The sequence below is a fragment of the Castanea sativa genome, chromosome 1, assembly GCF_040712315.1.
Source record: "Castanea sativa cultivar Marrone di Chiusa Pesio chromosome 1, ASM4071231v1".
Classification (NCBI taxonomy): Eukaryota; Viridiplantae; Streptophyta; class Magnoliopsida; order Fagales; family Fagaceae; genus Castanea; species Castanea sativa.
Window position 1 is genome coordinate 68,841,191 of NC_134013.1, and position 11,653 is coordinate 68,852,843.

Sequence of the window (11,653 nt, forward strand, 5' to 3'; positions counted from 1 at the left end):
CGAAAAATCTGAGACCTTTGCCACCATCAGACCACCGTACCCTCCACTGGTATAGTCTCTGTTTTTTGTACTGAAGGTTAGCATAATCCTTTCCTCTTTAAATACTATTTTTGTTGTTTGAAAGACTGAAACTCCTCACCGTTGTTTTTCCTATTCAAATTAGAATCTTAAATCTTCAATATATCTATGTTTTTGAATTCAAAACCGGTAGTTCCCCTTACTTAATTTTCTAGGGTTCTTCTTTTACCCCTTTTTAAATAAAAAAATAAATGGGTTGATTTTCTTTCTTTGGTTGCTTTGGTTTCAAATTGCCCCTCTATATTTTTTTTGGTGGTAACATTAGGGATTTTGCCCTTGATTTACTGTGGTTAAAAGTCAAAATTCACCTTGGATTATTTAAAATCTGAATGTATTAAACGAAAAACTTAATTTTTAATATGCAATTTGTTTGATAAAATTACTAATCGATCTTTTGTTTTGTTCTAGAATTCTTAATCCACGTTGCCAATTAAATTGTGAAAGGTTGTTTCGTATGCATCTTAAAACTCCAGAAGTTGGTTGAATGGGTTTAGATTTGATTCGTTTTTGTTTTGGGTTTTTGGGTTTTCTATCAAAATTTTTGTTTCCTCAATTTTAGATATTTGCTTTTGTTTTGGACTTTTTGGGTTTTCTATCAAAAAGTTTGTTTCCTTAATTCTAGATATTTGCTTTTGTTTTGTTTGTTTTTTTTTTTTTTTTTTTGTGAGATTACTGAAATTACTAAATCATTGAGATTGTAAGATTGAAATCATTGGGTATTTCTGTTTCTAACATTTATTTTCCTCCTTCAAACTTATTTTAGGCTTTTCCTGCTGGAACAGCATGCACCAAATATAGTCCGTAAGGCATATAGAGACAAGTCGCGTACTGTAACTGGTAAAGTTTTTTTTTTTTTTTTCCCTTTTCGTTTTCAAATTTGAGGATTGAATATGATTTTGTTTTGAATTTCTTGGTTGGATTGGTTTAGATTTAGTTATAGTTAGATTTGGTTTTGAGTTAGGCTTCCATTAGCATGCCTCTAATACGTAATTTGGCCGGTTGTTTATTTTTTATATCTTAAATTATTTTTGCATTAGTTCTGGCTTGAATTAGATTGGTTTGGTTTGAGTGATCATTTATGAAATTCATTGCATTTGTTTCTCAAGAAAAAAAAAAAAAAAACTATCGCCTACAATTCCATCTTCTCCCACTTTTCTGCTCCTTCCCTGTAACAAGAAAGGTTCCATTCTTAATTTCTGATCTTACATATTTCATGCCTCATTATTCTTTTGATACCATTCATTGTTGGTTAGATTTTTTTTTTTGGGGCTGATTTTTGTTAGATTTGTACTTTTTTCCATTTGCCCTTGAAATTTGAATTGATATCATGTTTTGTTGATTATTGTATTCTGGTTAGATTTGTTTTTTTTTTTTTTTGGCAGTTTTTTTGTTATATGTTTTTCTTCTTCTGCCTCTAAATTTTGAATTCATTTAATTCTAGCATTAAAAACGCTTCAAAATTATGCACATTTCGGGTCCAAGAATTAATTCAGTTTTCACTGTTTCTGGATATCCATTTTCTTTTTTGCCACCTTTGAAACGAAATCTTTCTAGATCAGGATCCATACCAGTAGGTTTATTGTTAGTCACTTTAAACTCAATGCTTTATAAAAGTTCACACTTTTGAAACTTTTGATTAGATAACTAAAAGAATATGAATATTGCTTAAAGAAAACACACACATTGTTTACATTAAACTTTAGGTAGATGGTATAGCTCCATACGAGAAATTCATAGATGAGTATGTGGATTAAAAAAAATAATTGTTTTAAGTTGTTAGTGTTATTTCTTGAATCCTCTATATAATTGATACTTGCCTTTGTAATTAATATTTAGGATATAATAGCCCTACAACTCTTTGGTAACAAGGCATTCTTTTTGTTTGGCAAAAAGGGAAGTCCTTTTGGCATTTGTAGCATTATGTTGTGGTTATATGTTTAATATTCAATTGTAGAAGTCCTAAAATAACGTTTTGCAGCTGAAGATGCTATTACTTTACAATTTGATTAAGAATTTAGTAATGAAAACAATTACCATTGGCTATTGGTAGCATTACAAAACTTGAGTAGACTTTGCCCTTCCTATTTTTAGCAAAAAATCCTGCCTCTCAATCTTCAATTATATCAAAATCATCTATCTTATGACTTATGAGTCAATATCTGTTTCTACTTTGTTTCTTAAGGAATATAAAAAAAGGAATTTCTTTTATTAATTTGATTAATGTATATATCTTCATCAATATTCTTAATGTGAATCACTTATCAAATATTATTTTGAACATATCCAGATTCACCCCAAGTCCATTCTTGATGGAGCACTTGGTTTTTTGTAGAAGTATCAATGTTTGGTAGCTGCTCAATCAAGCAACTGACAGTGATCGGCATGTCTGATGCAGCTTCTACATAGGGTTAATTTCTGCATAATTATTTGTTGCTGCAGAAATTGTTCTGTTTTTCACCATAATTACTGTTTCTGTAGAATAGGTCCGGTATTGCACATTTTGTAGCAGATTGTCCTATTTTGTTTTAAAGGTTTTGGATGTATTGTTTTATGTTTCTGCAGAAGTTGTTGTTTTCTGCATAATTGTTATGCTATTAGGAGTGGATCAGTTTCTCTCTTTGCTGTAAATAGTGTTCAGTTTTTGTCTAGGCAAGAGTTGCTGTTTGATTTAGGTAGTGTTCAGTTTTTTTTGCTAGGCAGAAGTTGTTGTTCTTATGTATAATTGTTGCTATTAGCAGAGGGTCAGAGGTCCGGACCCCCTATTTTGTTTACACATGTAATGTTTTGCATATTCATTAAATAAATTTCTACCTTTTATCTAAAAAAAAAGGACAAATTTTAAGGCTTTTGAAAACAAAATAAAGTCATGCCCGGTCATGATTTGCTTATGGACTCTAATTTTAGTGTTGGTGTGAGGAAGAATGAAGGGTATTATTCATTTGATGGAGGATTTCTATTTGGTCTCATTCGAGAAATTAGTCATTTGTAAATTTCATAAATTAGTTTAGTTGCTATAATTTTTTTTTCTATCTCTGCTAATTTCCTCATTTTGTGTTATACATTTTCATTCTTAGGTTTTCTGACTTTGCCTAATAAAACCACAAAATTATAAGATTTGGGGAGAAATAAAAAGAAGCAGCTTCTTCTTCTTTTGGAATTTTTAATTAAGTTTTAGTCTTTGTGGAGTATTATGTAGGTATGAGAGCTGCCTATGGGAATGTGTAGAATATCATTCATTCTTCTTCAACTTATTAATATTGTATGTGATCTTCATTTGAAATCAATTTAACATTAACATTTTGTTTTGAATCTTCTGATACGTCTAGGCATGCAAAAAGATCCTCAATGGCTTGGTTGCTTACAACATTAGACCCATAAAGACTTTTAACAAAGAAAGCATGAAATCCATAAACAAAGGGCTAAACTATTTGACTTTTGGTTTATTTTAGGATTATAAATGTTATTTTGAGCTATGGATCTAAATTTTTATGATGTTATGAAGAATGGTTTTTGTTTTTCTTCTGCTGTAAGTATAATTTTATTCCCGTTATTCAAATTATGTTAATATATATTATTATGATGAAGTATTATTTACTTTTGATGATGTTATATAAAAAAAGAAGTGTACTTTTGATGATGCTATAAACAAACAACTAGCACAATTATAAAAATCTCATGCATTTGCATGGGCTATAAGCTAGTCTATATAAAAGCAGAGACCTCATGTGGGAAAGCATGAGGTTCTGCCAAGTGGCACATTGTATGACATCTTTCTCATTTAGTCTTCCACCTCATCTAAATTTAGCATTTATGTCAACTTATTAAGTAATGGTAAATGCATTTATTTCAATGTATTAATAAAATTCAAAGAATTTATATACATCTATAACTTTACATGTTTTAAATTGATATGGATTGATTTAAAAAGTCATGAGAAATGTAAGAGTAAAATTCAAAGAATTTGTATACATTTAAAACTTTACATGCTTTGAATTGATACGGATGGATCTAAAAAGTCATGAGAAATGTAGGAATTGTTAAGGACATATTTTATGTAGTTGGCTAATATTTTGACAAAACGCACTTTACTTGTATTTGGTTAGATCTAGGATGTGTTTAATACTTCAAATAACTTGTTGTTCAAGTCTAGTATTAAAGCCATGAAGATTGGACCAAGAAACAAGTGAAGAAAATGTGTTTACTAAAGCTGGACACCTGCTGGACACTTGCGGATAGCTGCTAGACACCTGCTGGACACCAGCTCAACAGCTGCTCGACAGATAGCTATCTATCGAGGTTACGGAAATCAGAATTTTTAGATCTGATTTTTGGGCTAGGCTTTTGTATTTGTGTAGAGTTTCTTTTCTCACAACCCTAGACATATATAAGGCATATTTTAGAAGTCGTCACATAAGAGAATACATGGAGAATACAAGGAGAATATATGCAAAAGGTGACCGAAGCCTTATTCTCTCAAGAAGAAGCTACTGCGTCTTTGCGCCTTAGGGTTTTGTAACCAAGTGCTTCTTGATCTTCATTGTTGATGAAGTGAAGAATTTTGCAGCCAACATTCTTCTTCCTTAAGTTAGTGAGTGAGTCACGTACTAGGACCCGTGCATCAAAGGGTGGCGTTCATATATTGAAGTGTTCAGAGGTTCTAAAGCGGTAGAAGATTTCTGCTGTGAGTTCATCTACGGGGATTGTAGAGTATAGGGACAAAGGTTTTGTACTAAATCTGAAACTTCTCTTTACTATAGTGGATTGCTTTTCGGGAAGGTTTCCTCCTAGGTTTTTTACTGTAAAACTAGTTGGTTTCATTGGTTTTCCTAGGTCATCATATCTTGTCTTATTTATTTTTCCGCTACACTTAGTTTTGACATGATATTGATGTTTGTTTATTTTAACAAGTTTATGCATAATAAATCTAATTAACAACTTGGATTTAAAACTTGTTAATTCTATCAACCGGGGTCTAAATTTCCCAACAAGTGGTATCAGAACGAGTACACTCTGATTGGATTAATTTCCTGAGTGTGATCCTTGACCCCCATTGTCATGGATCATGGACAATCTCTTTTGATTCCTCCTTTATTTGATGGCACTAATTATGCATACTGGAAAGTTCGTATGAAAGTGTTTTTGCAGGCTCTAGGTGAACAGGTATAGCAAGCTGTTGAAGTTGGCTGGATTAAGCCAAAGGAATCGCCGGTGGATTAGGATGATGCAACAATCATAGCGGAAAATTTCAACAGTAGAGCCTTGAATGCTTTTTTTTGTGGGGTGACCAATGAGGAATTCAAGAAAATATCATCCATAGAAGTTGCCAAGGTAGAATGGACCATTCTTGAGACCACCTATGAAGGTACCACGGCAGTAAAGACTGTGAAGCTTCAAAGACTCGCTAGCAGTTTTGAAGAAATAAGGATGGAGGAGGATGAGACCTTTGATGAGTTCTATGCTAAACTCATGGATATTGTGAATTCTGCCTTCAATCTTGGAGAATCTATTATGGAATCCAAAATTGTTAGGAAAATCCTTAGGTCCTTACCTGAAAGATTCCATGCCAAGATCACTGCCATTGAAAAAGCAAAGGACATTGATCAAATTCCTCTGACTGAGCTTGTAGGGAACCTTCAAACCTATGAGATAGGATTAAGCTCAATAGGAAAATGTGGAAAGAGTAAAAACTTGGCTCTCAAGGGTATAGAGGATGAGGATGAAGATGAAGATGAGGATGAGGATGAGGATGAGGATCTAACCTTCATAACTGATGAGATTATTAAACTTCTTCAGTTTAGGAAAAAGTATAAGGGCAAACCTCCTAGGAAATCTAACTCCTCCAAGAAGGGTAAGAATGAGAAACCCCTCATCCAATGCCATGAGTGCAAGGGTTTTGGTCATATGAGGATAGAGTATTCAAACTACCTTATGAAGGAAAAGACCAAGAAGTCAGAAGATAAAGGGTTGATTGCTACTTGGAGTGACACTGAGAATGACTCTTCTGATGAGTATGTGGATGAATGTAGTCACGTTATGGTCTTTGCTGCCTCAACCGATAAGGTGATTGTGGAGAGTGCTAGTGACAGTGAGGATTCTTCTGATGAAGAAGTACCCAAGAAGTTGACCCTTCAGGAAGCCTATGATAAGCTATGCATTGAATTCATAAAATCTGAAAAGACTTCCCATCTTTGTAGAAAAGAGCTTAATGAGGTAAAAACTGAAAAGGCTGATCTATTAGTCAAATTGGATGAGACTACAAGGTTAGTTGAGACTCTCATTGTGGAGAACACCTCATTAGAAGAGAAGGTCAAGAATCTTGAGGTTGAGCTTAGTCAAGCTAGAACTCAAATGGAGAGAATGTCTAGTGCAAAACTTAAAGAGGTCTTGAGTGCTCAAAAGCCTAGTTCTGATAAGACTAGCTTAGGATATGCTATCTCCTCCGGCCCCTCATCTTCCACGGTTTCTGGATCAAGGACTGTCATTGTGTCTCAATCCGAGAAAGGTAATAAAGGTATGAAATTCAAAACTGTTTTGCCTAATTCTAAATCCTTTGCTAGACCTCATGTTTGTCACTATTGTGGTGTTTCTGGACACATTCGTCCTAATTGCTTTAAGTTGTATCCTCAAAAGCAAGTGTCCAAACGGTAACCGGTTTCCTCTCAAGGACTTACACCTTTGTTTGGAGAGTTATTAAAAGTCTTGAGTTTTTTAACTCAATTTCAGGAGAATCTTAATTCTTCTATGTCCTTTAGTAGACATACTAGGACATGTACCTTTTCATCTTCACGGTCAAAGACTCGTGCTGTGTGGGTGAGGAAAAAGCCTAAGACTTAATTGTCTTTTCTGTTTGTCCTCTGCTTTAATTCTTTCTATCTAAAGTAGAACTCTCTTTGCTTGATTTCTTTTCTGCTTTTGAAATCATGCTTTCATGCATCTGTATTCTTCTATCATGCCTTCATACATTTGCATTTTTCTTTCATGCTTTCATGATTGTTTATCTATTTTTGTTTGATTGTTTATTTTTTATTTTGTTTTGTTTTCAAAATAAAAAAAAAAAAAAAACAAAAACAGTATGTGTTTGTGTACATCGGTTCTTGTGAACTTTAAAATGGCCATTGAAACAAAGCTTTCTAACCTTTGTATCTCTTGTAGCTTAGATGAGCATCTCAATGCACAACTAAGCAAGTGAGCTTTGTGGCTCTTTGTTTGTGACGAGTAAGGTTAAGTGATCTCTTGTCCTTAACACTCGTATCACTCTTTTTGACGGGTAGGAATAGAAAATTCTAAGAGAAATGCATAAATAATCATCTCACCACTGTTACTCGCCAATCATGATATGACATATGTATGCTTCGGCATAGCAATAGTGCAATGTCAATGACATCTGTATGCTTCGGCATAGCAAAAGTGCAATGTCAAAAGCTTAACATAATTGGATATTTCTTTTCTCTCTTTTATATACCTATGCATGGTTTGTTTAATAAAAAGAAAATATGCAAAGAAAATAAAAGCAAAAAGAACAAAAATGCTTTAAATATGATTGCAAGTGTGTTTTCTAGGAGATGTGGGAGTTATAGGATGTACCTCAAAGGTGATAGTCCCCATCAGACAGTTATGATTGTGTGTGAGTTAAAGTGATTTTCTCATAGCTCAAATCGTCATAACATAGAGACACTTATGCATTCTTGCGATGTTTTCACACACAACACGCAATATTCTTTGCTACTCTTGATACATGTGCAGGTACAATGTGATTTGGCCATCACAAGGTTTACATGTGTTGATGTATGCTCACTAAACTGCCTTAACTTGTTTTTAAAATATAAAATTGGTTAGACTTGTTTAGTGTGTGTGTGTGTGTGTGTGTGTGTGTGTGTTTGTTTTTGGGAGCTCAATGCTTAACTCTTTGTTAATTGAGAGTTGTTTTGAGAGATTAAAATGTTGGTTGGGTCATTGGCTGAGTTGCATGTTTGATTGCATTCATATCTATATTTTTTTTATTCTTGAAAAACTGTTTTTAAGCCATCTTGACACCTCCTCGACACCTCTCGATACTTGGTTTATCTGTCGAGCTCTTCTGTTGCATCTTATCGCAATCTCGACACCTCTCGATAGCTATGTGGATCGATCGAGAAAGTTTCTGTCCTCTCGATAGCTTCTCAATAGCTGTTTGATCCATCGAGGTATGCTCGATAGCTTCTCGACACCTCTCGATCCATCGAGGTCCTCTACATGCCTTTTTTTCATGTTTTGCAGATTTCTTTTATCTTGTCATCCATAGCATTGTGTTTCATCACATTTATGCATTTTTATGGATTCTTTGTACCCCCTTGATCATCTTTATGTTTCTCGAGTAAAGCTTTATTGCTTCTTGTACCCATTGTCAATCGTGACAAATAGGGAGAGAAATTGGAGAATTTGTGGTTTCTTTTTAAAGATTCTACAAGTTAGGGGGAGAAATACATGCCTCTGTAAGGGGGAGATATGTTTCATCTTGTTAGGGGGAGTGTTTATCTCCTTGTTGTTGTAGGAGCTAATTTTAACTTCTTGGTCTTGTACCTTAGGTCTTATGACCATGTTTACATACATTGTGCTTATCTTTGATATATGTGATGATGTATGTTTTCTTCACCTACCTCTACATGTGTTATTTCTTTTCTATCTTTATACACATGATTCTTTATTTGTATGCAATCTATTATTTCTGTCTCACACTAAGATGCCTTGATAAGTTTTGTTTAAAGTATTTCAGAAATACAGGTTGTCAAAGTCTCTTCTTGCAAAGTTTTTCAAGAGTTTGTGTTATGATAGTTTTTATTGTATTCAACAAGTGAGTATGAGTTGAGTGATTTATGACTTCTCTCATATGTTCATTTGTTTGTTGTGGTTTTGTCACGAATTGCCAAAGGGGGAGATTGTTAAGGACATATTTTATGTAGTTGGCTAATCCTTTGACAAAACGCACTTTACTTGTATTTGGTTAGATCTAGGATGTGTTTAATACTTCAAAGAACATGTTGTTCAAGTATAGTATTAAAGCCATGAAGATTGGACCAAGAAACAAGTGAAGAAAAGGTGTTTACTAAAGCTGGACACCTGCTGGACACTTGCGGATAGCTGCTGGACACCTGCGGACAGCTGCTTGACAGATAGCTATCTATCGAGGTTACGGAAATCAGAATTTTCAAATCCGATTTTTGGGCCATGCTTTTGTATTTGTGTAGGGTTTCTTTTCTCACAACTCTAGACATATATAAGACATATTTTAGAGGCCGTCACATAAGAGAATACAAGGAGAATATATGCAAAAGGTGACCGAAGCCTTATTCTCTCAAAAAGAAGCTACTGCGTCTTTGCGCCTTAGGGTTTTGTAACCAAGTGCTTCTTGATCTTCATTGTTGATGAAGTGAAGAGCTTTGTAGCCAACATTCTTCTTCCTCAAGTTGGTGAGTGAGTCACGTACTGGGATCCGTGCATCAAAGGGTGGCGTTCATATATTGAAGAGTTCAGAGGTTCTAAAGCGGTAGAAGGTTTCTGTTGTGAGTTCATCTACGGGGATTGTAGAGTCTAGGGACAAATGTTTTGTACTAGATCTGAAATTTCTCTTTACTATAGTGGATTGCTTTTCGGAAAGGTTTCCCCCTAAGTTTTTTACTGCGAAACTGGTTGGTTTCATTAATTTTCCTAGGTCATCATATCTTGTCTTATTTATTTTTCCACTGCACTTAGTTTTGACATGATATTGATGTTTGTTTATTTTAACAAGTTTATGCATAATAAATCTAATTAACAACTTGGATTTAAAACTTGTTAATTCTATCAACCGGGGTCTAAATTTCCCAACAGGATTAAAAAAAACTTTTCAATTTTCTACATAAGACTAACTTCAATGCAAAATTGCAAGAGTTGAATTCAATGAATAGGGCAAATATTATTTGTCTCCACAACAATAAATCAATCATCAATCAATTAATATATCTTGATGATGCCGAAAATCGTCAGTAAGCCACACGGTCCTCACGTGCTCCTGATGAAGTGTCAACGCAACACAAAATCTAAAGACCTTAAGGGGTATACCGATGTGGTACCGGGCAAATACCTTCCGACGGTCAAGTTAGAGAAACTCTCTTATTTGCAACTCTAGAGTGCCAGAGTTGGGATGAACTATGTGTACCTTGATCTGTGATGGTTTTAGAGTATTTATAGTAGTGTAGGGCTGACATCTGTGCCTTGACCAAGAAGTTCTCTCCTTCTAGGAGAGAACCTCTTGAATTTTGCATATCTCCTAGAGTTCTTTTCCTTATCAGAGTCTTCTTAATTAGAGTTAAGGGTGTGGCACAAGAAATTTCCTTATACATGTATGCGTGGAGACCAAGTAAGGCTTATGGATGGAGATTCGCTCACACTCGTTAGCTTATTGTCGCTGGCTTACTGCCTTCAGCTTACTCCCTTCAGCTTGATATCGTCAGCTTACTCCCTTTAGCCTGACGTCATCAGCTATGAGATGGAGTCGTGGACGTTATGAAAAGGTGGTTTAACGAGGAAAGCTGACGAGCTCGTTGTACCCATCGCCTTTCGTTTCGTTAGGAGCTAATTACAAAATTATCCTTATCAACTGCCCCCTACTCCATGACCCCGACAATCTTGGCTAACGGGTTATGGAGTTAACATCGTCGAAAGGTCATTCATGAGTGGTGCCTCAAGCCGCCCTTTTTAAATGCTAGACCACGTGGCACAGACTGATTGGCTCCATGTCTGGACGAGCGTCTCGCTTCATCTTCCGTGCCCACTTTGCCTATATATATATATATATATATATCTCACCTCCTCCATTACTTTCGATTTTTCATCCTTTGCGGATTTTGCGAGAGAGACCGTCACATTCTGAATTCATTTCGTTCGTCAGCCTACCTGCCTCGTCATCTTTGCTATCGTTAACTTCCTAGCACCGTCACTTTTACTCGAGGAATCTCCCATCTGTAAGTTCTCCATCCTTTTATTCTACCCCCTTTTTCCTTTTTTATTTTTCTTGTTAGTACCCTCTAGTGAGGTCGTCGACTTAGGCTCTTAGAATGAATCTGTCGTTTGTAGGTAGTCGGATGTCTAAAGAGGTGACGAGTGAACAATCGTCAATCCGCAAGGGAGCGGATTACGAAGAGGTCTTCCAATCAGGTCATGAGCCCGATGAGGGCTTATCCTGGTTGTTAGAGAGGGAAACGTCAGCCCATTCTTCTAACGAGGAAGTAGGAAGTTGTAGAGAAAATGAGGTAAGCGAGGACGAGGACGAGGATGGTGAAAAGGGGGAGGAAAGGGTAGGTTACGGAGACCAAAGGACCGGTGAAGAGGAAAGGGAGAGAACCAGTGACGGGGGTGAGGACGACGGTGGGGAGGCCTTAAAGAGTACCTCGGGAGCCCCTAGTGATGACCGTCCTTTCATCCTACCCATAGAATGGTCTGTCAATGAATTCTCGCTGACGATGTCGGAAAATGTCTTCAAAAATTTACATAACCGTTTCCAAATTCCGGACGATATCCCAATCCGTCTTCTTGATGAGGGTGAGAGATGTTACTCAGG